The sequence below is a fragment of the Sapajus apella genome, unplaced genomic scaffold (genome assembly GCF_009761245.1).
Source record: "Sapajus apella isolate SASKATOON/1434 unplaced genomic scaffold, GSC_monkey_1.0 scaffold60, whole genome shotgun sequence".
NCBI classification, from domain to species: Eukaryota; Metazoa; Chordata; class Mammalia; order Primates; family Cebidae; genus Sapajus; species Sapajus apella.
Window position 1 is genome coordinate 13,759,155 of NW_022437000.1, and position 11,895 is coordinate 13,771,049.

General features: G+C 48.9%; 1 long non-coding RNA gene across 1 annotated transcript in view; it reads left to right on the forward strand.

Moving 5' to 3' along the window:
• LOC116528863 overlaps nucleotides 1–735 on the forward strand; it is a 5,180-nt gene extending 4,445 nt beyond the window's left edge. Inside the window, exon 2 of the long non-coding RNA XR_004259249.1 lies at nucleotides 657–735. This is a non-coding gene — a long non-coding RNA (uncharacterized LOC116528863). The remainder of the gene's footprint in view (nucleotides 1–656) is intronic.
• The last annotated feature ends 11,160 nt before the right edge of the window (nucleotides 736–11,895 follow it).

Below are 11,895 nucleotides of genomic sequence, written 5' to 3' on the forward strand. Positions count from 1 at the left end.
TTTTTTGAGACGGAGTTTCACTCATGTTACCCAGGCTGGAGTGCAATGGCGCGATCTCGGCTCACCGCAACCTCCGCCTCCTGGGTTCAGGCAATTCTCCTGCCTCAGCCTCCTGAGTAGCTGGGATTACAGGCATGCACCACCATGCCCAGCTAATTTTTTGTATTTTTAATAGAGACGGGGTTTCACCATGTTGACCAGGATGGTCTCGATCTCTTGACCTCGTGATCCACCTGCCTCGGCCTCCCAAAGTGCTGGGATTACAGGCTTGAGCCACCGCACCCGGCTTGATTGATTTTTGAATGTTAAATCAATCTTTTTCTTTTTTTTTTTTTCATTTCAATCTTCTTTAATTTCTTTCTTTTTTTTAATTGCATTTAAGTTTTGGGGCACATGTGAAGAACATGCAAGATTGTTGCATAGGTACAAACATGGCAGTGTGATTTGCTGCCTTCCTCCCCTTCACCTGTAAAATCAACCTTTTTCCCTGAAATAACCCTAACCCCACTTGGTCATGATATGTCATACTTTTAAATCATTGTTGAATTCAGTTTGTAAAATTGTGTTAAGAATATTTGCATCGATGTTTATAAGGGTACTGATCTATTGTTTTTTTTCTTTGTCTGGTTTGATATTCCAAGAAATATCGGCCTAAGAATTGTTAAGTGTTTCCTCCTCTTTAATTTTATGGACGTGTTTGTGTAGAATTTGTCTTATTTCTTCCTTAGATGATTGGCAAAAATCACAGCGATGCCATCAGGACCTATGGTTTCTTTGTGGGAAGGTTTTTACCTATAAATTTTATTTCTTTAATATATATTCTTTAAGGTTGGCGTGGTGGCTCATGCCTGTATTCCTAGCACTTTGGGAGGCCAAGGCTGGAGGATCACTTGAGGTCAGGAGTTTGAAAGCAGCCTGGCCAACATGGTGAAAGCCCTTCTCTACTAAAAATACAAAAAAATTAGCCAGGCATGGTGGCAGGCACCTGTAATCCCAGCTACGTGGGAGGCTGAGGCAAGAGAATTGCTTGAACCTAGGAGATGGAAGTTGCAGTGAACCAAGATTGCACCACTGCACTCCAGCCTGGATGACAGAGTGAGTGAGACACTCACACTCCCTCTTTCTCTCCCTCTCCCTCTCTCTCTCTCTCTCTCTCTACATATGTGTGTGTGTATGTGCGTGTGTGTGTATATATATACACACGGACACACACACATATAAAGAATATATATATGCTCTTTAATAGAGCATCTGTTTCTTCTTTATTTGCTTTAGTAATTTGTTTTTTCTCAGGAAGTTTTCTCATTTTATCTAAGTTGTTTACTGTGTTAACATAAAGCTGCTCATAATAGTCTCTCAACACTATTTTTGTTGTTGTTGTTTGAGACGGAGTCTCGCTCTGTGGCTCAGGCTGGACTGCAGTGGCACAATCGCGGCTCACTGTGATCTCCACTCCCAGCTTCAAGGGATTCTCCCGCCTCAGCTTCCTGAGTAGCTGGGACTGCAGGTGTGCGCCACCATGGCTGGCTAATTTTTGTATTTTTAGTAGAGATGAGGTTTCACCATGTTAGCCAGGCTGGTCTCGAATTCCTGACCTAAGGTGATCTGCCTGCCTTAGCCTCCCAAAGTGCTGAGATTACAGGCGTGAGCCACTGCAACCGACCCCTCAATACTCCGAATCTCTGTAGATCTGTATTAATGACACCTCTCCTGATAGTGATAATTTGTCTTTTTTTTGTTGTTGTCATGGTCATTCTGGCTGGAGATTCAACAGTTTATTGATCTCAAATAACTGGTTTTTAGGTTTATGGATTTTTCTTTATAATTTATCATTTTCTATTTTCTCATTGTACAATCACCTTTTATAATGTTCTTTCTTCTGCCCACAGAAGAAAAATGAAATAAAGTGTGTTTTATTTGCTCTTCTTTATTCAGTTTCTTCAGTAGAAAGCTGGGGTTTTATTTGAGACCTTTCTTCTTTTCTAATATAGATGTTTATGCTAGAGATTTTTCTTTTCTTTCTTTTTTTTTTTTTTTTTTGAGACAGAGTTTCGCTCTTGTTACCCAGGCTGGAGTGCAATGGCGCGATCTCGGCTCACCGCAACCTCCGCCTCCCGGGTTCAGGCAATTCTCCTGCCTCAGCCTCCTGAGTAGCTGGGACTACAGGCACATGCCACCATGCCCAGCTGATTTTTTGTATTTTTAGTAGAGACGGCGTTTCACCATGTTGACCAGGATGGTCTCGATCTCTTGACCTCGTGATCCACCCACCTCGGCCTCCCAAAGTGCTGGGATTACAGGCGTGAGCCACCGCGCCCGGCCAAGATTTTTCTTAAAGCAGTGCATTAGCTGTATCCTACACATTTTAAATCTCACACTTAGTTGTGTCATTTCCATTCAGTTCAAAATACTTTCTAATTTAACTTTTGATGTCTTCATTGACCCATGGGCTATTTAGAACTGTGTTATTTAGTTTCCAACAATTTGGGAAGTTTCTAGATATCTTAGTGGTTATCAATGCGTAATTTGGCTTTATTGTGGAAAGAGAACATACAATATATGACTTGAATTCTTTTTAATTTATTGAAACTTGTTTTGTGGCCAGAAGATGGTAACATTATGCGTGTTTGAGAAAGGAATGTTGGCTAGGTGCAGTGTCTCACACCTGTAATCTCAGCACTTTGGGAGGCTGAGGCAGGCGGATCATCTGAGGTCGGGAGTTTGAGACCAGCCTGACCAAAATAGAGAAACCCATCTCTACTAAAAGTACAAAATTAGCCAGGTGTGGTGGCGCATGCCTGTAATCCCAGCTATTCGGTAGGCTGAGGCAGGAGAACCGCTTGAACCTGGGAGGCAGAGGTTGCAGTGAGCTGAGATTGTGCTATTGCACTCCAGCCTGGGCAACAAGAGTGAAACTCCCATCTCAAAAAAAAAAAAAAAAAAAAAAGAGGTTTATTCAGCTCTTAGTGGGTGGAATGCTCCATAAATATCAACCAGGTCAAGTTAGGTGATAGTCTTGTTCAAGTCTACCATATCCTTGCTCATTTTCTGCCTTCTTATTCTATCAATTTTTAAGAATGGAGTGCTGAAATCTCCAACTGGAATTTATTTGTCTGTTTTTCCTTACAATTCAAGTTTTGCTTCATGTATTTTGAAACTTTTTTATTTGGTACACAAATATCTAAAATTGTGTACTCCTGTGTAATTGAACCTTTATCATAATAAGATATAATATTCTTTGTTCTAAAATCTATTTGATTGCCAGCTCTCTTTTGGTTAGTGTTTGCATTGTATTTATACATATATATATATATATATATAAAATTTTTAAAATTCTTTTTCCTTTATCCTATTTTTGTCTTCATGTTTAAAGTAGGTTTCTTGTAGGTGGCATGTAGCTGAGTCTTTTTTAATCCAACCTGATATTTGACTTTTAATTGGGGTAGTAGATCATTTTCATTCAATGTGATTATTAAAATGATTTGGTCTAAACCTCCCACCTTGTTATTTGTTTTCTATTTCTCTCATTTGCTGTTTCCTTTCCTTTTGTTTTATTTTTTGCCTTCTTTTGGATTAACCAAACTTTTTATGATGCAGTTTTTTCCCTTGTTGGCTTATTAACTGTAACTCTTGTGTGATTTTGGTGTTGCTTTGTGATTCTTATTACACAACTTTAACTTACTAGGGTCACCTGTTCACTTGCAGCAGTCTGCCTCTGTTTCTCTCCTCTCTTTATGTGGTTTTCTTGCATTTTATTCTACATGTGTTATAAACCTTACAATACAGAGTACTATTTTTTGCATTAAACAATGCTTTTAAAAATATTTAAATAATGAGAAAAAATTACATTTGCTCATATCTTTATCACTTCGATTACTGCTATTTCTTTAAGTAGATGCAGACTCAATCTGTTGTTTTTTTTTTTTTTTTTTTTGCCCCCCTCACAAAAAAATTTTTTAACTTTTTTTTTTTTTTTTTTTTTTTTTGAGAGGGAGTTTCCCTCTTGTTACCCAGGCTGGAGTGCAATGGCACAATCTCGGCTCACCGCAACCTCCGCCTCCCGGGTTCAGGCAATTCTCCTGCCTCAGCCTCCTGAGTAGCTGGGATACAGGCACGTGCCACCATGCCAAGCTAATTTTTTGTATTTTTAGTAGAGACGGGGTTTCACCATGTTGACCAGGATGGTCTCGATCTCTTGACCTCGTGATCCACCCGCCTCGGCCTCCCAAAGTGCTGGGATTACAGGCTTGAGCCACCGCGCCCGGCCCCTTTAACATTTTCTTGAGTGTATGTGTGTTGGTGATACCTTCTTTCAGTTTTTGTATGTCTTTAGAAGTCATTATTTTATTTTTTTTAAGGATCTTTTTTACTGGAAAGAATTCTAGATTGACAGTTTCCCCCGCACCCTTTAACTTTAAAGACGTTGTCCTATTGTATTTTAGCTTATATTGTCTCCAACAGGAAATCTGCAGTCATTCTTTTCCTTGTTCCTCTATACATAATATCTTTTTCCTCTGGCTGCTTTTAAGATTTTCTCTTTATCACTAATTTTAAGAAACTTTATTATGATGTGCCCTGTAGTTTCTCTCATGTTTCTTGTGCTTGGGGTTCATTGAAATTCTTGGGTTTGTGGGTTTCACGTTTTTTGGAAATTTTGGAGCTATGATTTCCTCCAATATTATTATCTGTCCCCAAGACGCTCTCCTTATTTAGGGGACACCAGGTATACATATAAACAGCTGCTTGGAGTTTTCCCAGAGCTCACTAAGCCTCTTGTTTTCATTGTTTGGTCTTTTCCCCTCTGCATGGGTTTCAGTTTAGTTAGCTTCTATTTCTATGCCTTCAAGTTCTCTAATCTATTCTTTTGCAATGTTGTATCTGCTGTTAATTCTATCCAGTGTATCCTTCACTTAGACAATTTATTTTTTATCCCTAAGGGCTTGCTTTTAGGCATTGTTAGGGCAAAACCAGAGCAGCAGGTCTTCAGGGCAAAAGCTCCCACTACAGGCAAAGCCTTTCTGGTGTCCTGTGGATAATGAGCTATTCCACATTGATGGATGGAAACGGGAACTATTCCTGGACTCTGGAGCTGTGGGATTGGTCCCTCTACTCCTTTCAGGTGATCTTCCTCTGGCCTTGGGTCATTTCTTCTCAAGTGTGTGGTGATTTAGCTGAAAACTAAAGAGGATCTTCTGCAAATCTCCAAAGTCCTTTCTCCGTGAAGCTCTCCCCTCTCTCATGCCCCTCCCTGTGCTCTGCTGCCTCTGCCATCTGGTCACCTGGCTCTGCCCCCACTCAGGGGGTCAGCAGGCTTTACCTGGCTTCTCTGGGCAATATCAGAGCCCTCTACAGGCCATAAGCGGGCAGTCATTGGCTTACCTCTAGCTGCGTGACAGGCCCTCCAGATGTGTGACAGGGACTCCAGGTGTGCGACGGGCCCTGCAGGTGTGTGACAGGGCCCCCAGGTGTGTGACGGGCCCGCCAGGTGTGTGACGGGTCCTCCAGGTGTGTGACCGGCCCTGCAGGTGTGTGACCGGCCCTCCAGGTGTATGACGGGGCCTCCTGGTGTGTGATGGGCCCTGCAGGTGTGTGACCGGCCCTGCAGGTGTGTGACGGAGCCTCCAGGTGTGTGACAGACCCTCAGGTATGTGACTGGCCCTGCAGTTGTGTGACCGGCCCTCCAGGTGTGTGACGGGCCCTTCAGGTGTGTGACCGGCCCTCCAGGTGTGTGACCGGCCCTCCAGGTGTGTGACAGGGCCTCCTTGTGTGTGACGGGCCCTCCAGGTGTGTGACGGGCCCTTCAGGAGTGTGACTGGCCCTGCAGGTGTGTGACGGGCCCTCCAGGTGTGTGACCGGCCCTGCAGGTGTGTGATGGGCCCTTCAGTTGTGTGACGGGGCTTCCAGGTGTGTGCCAGGCCGTCTAGGTGGTGATGGGCCCCGCAGGCGTGTACAGGCCCTCCAGGTGTGTGACCGGCCCTGCAGGTGTGTGACAGGCTCTCCAGGTGTGTGACAGGCCCTCCAGGTGTGTGCCAGGCCCTCCAGGTGTGTGACGGGCCCTGCAGGTGTGTGACAGGCTCTGCAGGTGTGTGACGGGGCCTCCAGGTGTCTGCCGGGCCCTCCAGGTGTGTGATGGGCCCTTCAAGTGTGTGATGGGGCTTCCAGGTGTGTGCCAGGCCGTCCAGGTGGTGATGGGCCCTGCAGGCATGTACGGGCCCTCCAGGTGTGTGACCGGCCCTGCAGGTGTGTGACAGGGCCTCCAGGTGTGTGCCGGGCCCTCCAGGTGTGTGACAGGGCCTCCAGGTGTGCGCCAGTCCCTCCAGGTGTGTGATGGGCCCTGCAGGTGTGTGATAGAAACTCCAGGTGTGTGACGGGTCCTCCAGGTGGACTGACTACTTTGGCCTGGAGGGCCCCCTTTCCCATCACACAGCTACTTGCCACTCACAGCCGTGCTTGTTGAGAGCAAGGATGCCGAGAGGCCCTGTGTGTTGTTCGTGATGTGCAGGGGTGGGGACAGGGCGAGGGTCTGTCTGGTAGGTTTTGGTAAAGGGGTTTCTTTCCTGGGGCAGCGCCAGCACCAGGCCATGTAGGAACCTGAGGCACTGCTTTACCCAGGAACCTGGCAGAGGGGTTTTCCTGGGAGCGGGGGTAAGTGGGGCGTTGATCTCACTCCTCATTTTAGATAAGAATGGAGTAGCACAGGCCACGGATATGAGGCGTGGACTCTGGACTGTGGCGTCAGCTGCCTGGGTGGGAATTCCAGTTCCATTTGCCACCCTCACAGCGAGGCTGGGCCCAAGCAGGTGTCATCTGAGGCCAAGAACTGCCTGATCCGCAAGGGAGACGCAGCCCCAGCCCCATCCCAGGAGGCAGCCCAGGCTTGCCGGGCTCAGGCGGAGGCAAGGGGCACACCCAGCCCATGCCAGCGTCACCTGTGGGTGGCTGAGTGGGGATGACAGAGCTGCCTGCCCCGGGGGGCACCACAATGTGGGATTTCCACACCTTTCTATTTGAGCAACATAATTAACCATTTCGTCATATTTTCTACTTCTCTGCGTCTGTAACATGGTCTTAGCTCACTCTCCAGAGGAGCGTGGTCCCTCCTTTCTGACCCAATCATGGGATTGGGTATCGTCGCCCAGCACAGCAAAGGGGCATCATGTTGTGGGAACTGCTGGTTGGTCAGAAGCAGCTGGAGGGTCTGGCAAAATTCTGGTCCAATGAGGCTTCCCTTCCATAGAATTAAGAGGCGGCCACGTGGCTGGCGCCACTGCCGCTGCTGCCTCTGCCAGGACTGCCTCGGGGAACCCCGGCAAGGTTCCTTCAGCAGGACTCTGGGAACCAGGGCCACAGCAACACCCAAGCAACCCTGCGCCCTCTTCTTGGGGTGGGAAACCAGCCAGCTCCACGTGAAACCTGGAGTGCCCAGAGCCTTGAGGCGCTAGGCTCCCAACACCTAGAAGTTTGTTTCTTGGACGTCAGGAAGTGAGGTGCTGCTTTCAAGGACAGAAAGCCCCCGTGCTGGCCAGGAGCAGGAAGACGTAGCAAAGCTCAGCCCCGGACAGCCTGGCTGGATCTTTCCAGGAAGCTGCTGAGGATGCGGAAACAGCACTGTCCTGCTTCTGCAGCTTCTGATAACGCCCTGGGGCCACTCCTCAGCCTGGCGCCCTGGCCTGGGAGCAACTGGGGCTGCAGAAGAAAAGAGGTGCCGATGTCAGTGGGGTGCGGGCGTCGCTGCTGTGCGGGCGTCGCTGCTGTGCGGGCGTCGCTGCTCTGCGGGCGTCGCTGCTCTGTGGGCGTCGCTGCTGTGCGGGCGTCGCTGCTCTGTGGGCGTCGCTGGGGTGCAGGTGTTGCTGCCGCATGGGTGTAGCTGCGGCATCCGTGTGACTGCTGTGTGGGAATCGCTAGTGTCATGTAGGTGTCACTGCAGTGTGGGCAGGACATTTCCCTTCACTCCCAGAGGGACGGACCTGTACCCTGAAGTCCAGAGTCACACCCTGTCATGGGAACAGCCTTAATTGGCACAGTCATGCCTCATGACCTTCACCTTGTGACTCCAAGCCTTCCAGACTGGACAAAAACAAAAACAAGTGGATGCCGTGACGTGGCATTCGACACAAAAGCATTGGGGTGATCTGAGTGGGGTGTTTTGCTGGACCAGGGACACATCAAGAATGTGCCCCTTCAGTCGGGACATGAGCTCTCTCCTGCTCTGAAACCCTTCAGGGTTTCATTTATTTTTAGTTTTTTTTTTTTTTTTGAGACGGAGTTTCACTCATGTCACCCAGGCTGGAGTGCAATGGCAGGATCTCGGCTCACCGCAACCTCCGCCTCCTGGGTTCAGGCAATTCTCCTGCCTCAGCCTCCTGGGTAGCTGGGATTACAGGCATACGCCACCATGCCCAGCTAATTTTTTGTATTTTAGTAGAGACGGGGTTTCACCATGTTGACCAGGATGGTCTCGATCTCTTGACCTCGTGATCCACCCGCCTCGGCCTCCCAAAGTGCTGGGATTACAGGCTTGAGCCACCGCGCCCGGCTTATTTTTAGTTTTTATTTATTTTTTAATGCTCAGGGAAGTCGGTGAAGTCAGGTGGAGACAGAGGAGGTGCTCTGTGTTTCACACGCAGGCATTGGCCTTGTGTGGGTGGCGTGTGGGTGGGGACTATGAGGGGTTCCAGCCCTGAGGTGTCCTGTTTTGGGCCGGATGGGGAACCACTCAGCAATCCCCGCTGTATCAGGCCCAGGGAAGTGCCGTGCAGGGAGGAAGGGGCTGGGGAGGGCATCCCGCCCCCCCACCGTCCTCCCCCAGGAGCCTGTGGTGAACAGGCGTGAGCTCGTCAGACAAGAGTGAGAGCGGAGGCCAGAGGGGCCGTACCAGGACCACCTGGCATCAGGATGCCCAGCCTCGAGGAGCTCCTGAGTCTCTGGGGTCTGTGTACGGATCAGGATGGCCCACACAGGGGAGGCGCAGAATCTCCTGGGAGCCCTGGTTTCCAGGATAACAGCCGCTTTCCCAGAACCCGAGGGATACTGTCCCACTGTTCTCTAAGGAAGGGTCCTTCCTGGAGGTGAGCTGCAAGCAGAGTCGTTTCAAGGGGAGCACCTGGGGAGCTTTCATGTGGGGCCCCAAATGCACGTGGGTCCTAGCGACAGCATTGTGAGGTGGAGGGGCTGCTGAGCCTTTCCCGGCCTGGCTCTGCCCTTGGTAGATGCCCTGCTCTTGTGTGGAGGGGTGGCCGTGGCGTGACCCCTCTGCATAAGGAAAGACATGGGCTCCCCGAGCAGTGAGCAGTAGTGTCGGGGCTGACCTGCTGACTGCATCGCCTCTGGCTGAGGAGGGGAAACCCACTTGGTACTTTCTGTTTATATTTCTGCATCTATTGATTTTCAAGCAAAAGTATTACTATCCTAACCAGCATAATTTAAAATCTCCAGAGCACCCCTTCTGAGAAACTCAGAGGGGCTTCTGTTCGTGATGGGAGAAGCAGGCCTGGCCCTTCCCATGGACGTGCATCTGTCACAGCCAAGGATGAAGGCCTGTGTGTTGTGTGGCTGGTTGTCCTGGGCTGAAAAAGGCTTAATTACAGAGATGGTAAGGGCTGCTGGGTGAATTTTCAGACTTCTTTCTGACCGTTCATGTTTCTATGTGTGCAACAGCCATCAGGGCCTTTGAAAAAGTCTTGTAACTTAGTTTATTCATTTGGAAAGTTACGCCAATAACCAACCTTCAGCAAACTGTTCCTGAAGACTACGATGGCTTATTTAGTTTTCACAAACAGTATTAGGAGATGACTTGTTGTTTTCCCGGGGAAATCACTGAATGTACTTCTCAGCACAAACCCAGTGAGTGGCACAGGGAGTCCTTGGTCTCCAGGGCTGTCGTCATTTCTGGAGGAGCCGTGTCGCACCTGGGGCCACTGAGACCTGGAAGGTGAGGCCGTCTTAGGGGGCTGACTGTGGGGAGAATCTCACAAAAGCACCATCACATACCCATGTTGGCCCCAGAGGTCCACTTTGCTATTTAAATCTTGTATAATAGAAATAAGGGACCCCTTGAAAACCTTTTCCTCTCTGACTTGGGAAGCTGAACGGTTTTTTTGGCAGTCAGGGCGGGCTCTATGTTCCTCCCTCCTAGCCTGGTGGGAAAGTGCGTCCTCATGATTGGATGAATCAGGACGGGCCTTGTTCCCGCACAGCGGTTCTCCACTCCTGGACTCTAACAGTGGGTGTTTCAGATCCGTCCTACCGGGGAGAGGACTTCGCAGAGCTCTGTGGGACTACAGCTGAAGAGACTGCTGGACTCTTCCGTCGGATCTGCCTTTCTTGCTGACTCAGAAAACAGTAAAAGGTGACAGGAAGGTGTCCCCAGGACAAATGCAGCCCCACAGTGGCCCAAGCCACGTGGAATAAACCAAATCAGTGCTGGCAGAAACTGAACTCGGATTGTGAGTGCTGGCAAAAATGTAAACAAAATTATTAAAAGGAAATTGAACAAACTGCGGTTTTCATCTCCCGTTAAGTGCTGAAGTGTGCCAAGTCCATCTTGCAAACAAACAGATGAGCTTGGCTTTAATGAATGTTAAAAAAGCTGGTTCAACAGAGCTTGGAGAGGTCTATAAATATTAATTTGAAGAGTATCCAAGACACTTATAGCAGCTGTGTGAGCCTTAGAATTGATGTACCTATTTTAATATACGCAGGGCTATTTTTAACCTTTCAGCACAGGCCCGTCAGTGCGGGAGCCCAAGGGCAGAGGAGCCGGGATGCCCGTCAGCTCTGCCCGCCAGGATGCTACCTTGAAGGTCAAGGGCATTGGTGCAGCGGTGTCCTGGGGCAGTTGGAATAGTACCACAAACCGGGGGGCTGAAAACCACAGAAGTGTCTCCTCCTCAGCTCTGGAGGCCAGAAGTCCAAAATCACAGTGCCAGCAGGGCCGTGCTCCCCCAGCAGCTGGGAGGGTCCTTCCTGCTTCCCCGGCCTCTGAAGCTCCAGGTACTCCGGGTTTGTGGATTCACAGCTTCAGTCTCTGTCTCCACCACCACACAGGCCCCTGTGCCACCCTCTTCGTATAAGGACAGTCATGGCTTATCCTAACAACAGTGGTCCTTGTCTTCCATCTCGCTTTCTCCGGTTTTAGTTACTCATGGTCAACCACGTCTCACAGACATTACATGGCTACACTTGCACTTTGGGGCCGCCATTAAGTCAAAGAAGGGTGACCTGAACAGAAGCACTGTGACACCACAGCCCATCTGGTCACCGGGATGGCTGCCAAGTAGCCAACGGCAACCCAGGCTTGGATGGGAGAGCTCAGAGCAGCACGCAACTGAACACCAAGGAATCGTCTGCTTCCCGAACTTCCCATCTTTGTCACAATGCCTGTGTCTCTCATCTCCCTTCATCTCACCACGTGGCATTTTACACCCACTTCACATCCTCACAAGAAGAAGGGAAAGTACAGTATGGTAAGGTATATTAGAGGGAGAGGCCACATTCATTAAGTGTTATTATAGTATATTGTTATAATTCTATTCTATTATGGTTAATCTCTTATTGTGCCTCATTCATAAACTTTATCATAGGGTTGTATATATGGGAAAAAAACACAGTGTATGTAGGGTTAGGTACTGCCTGAGGCTTCAGATATCCACCAGGGTCTTGGAACATTTTCCCCAGGATAAGGGGCCATTATGCTAATTAGATCTGCACTGATCTTATTTCCAAATGATGTCACATTCTGAGGTGCTGGGGGCTCAGATTTTAACATGTATTTTTGGGGAACACAACCAACCCACACTTTGACAGGGCAGCAGGGCTGGGAGGGGTCTCACAGGGAGGCGCCTCAGCCCTGCTTGCTCTGAAGCTGCCACCCCAGCTCCACATCTCCCCACGGTG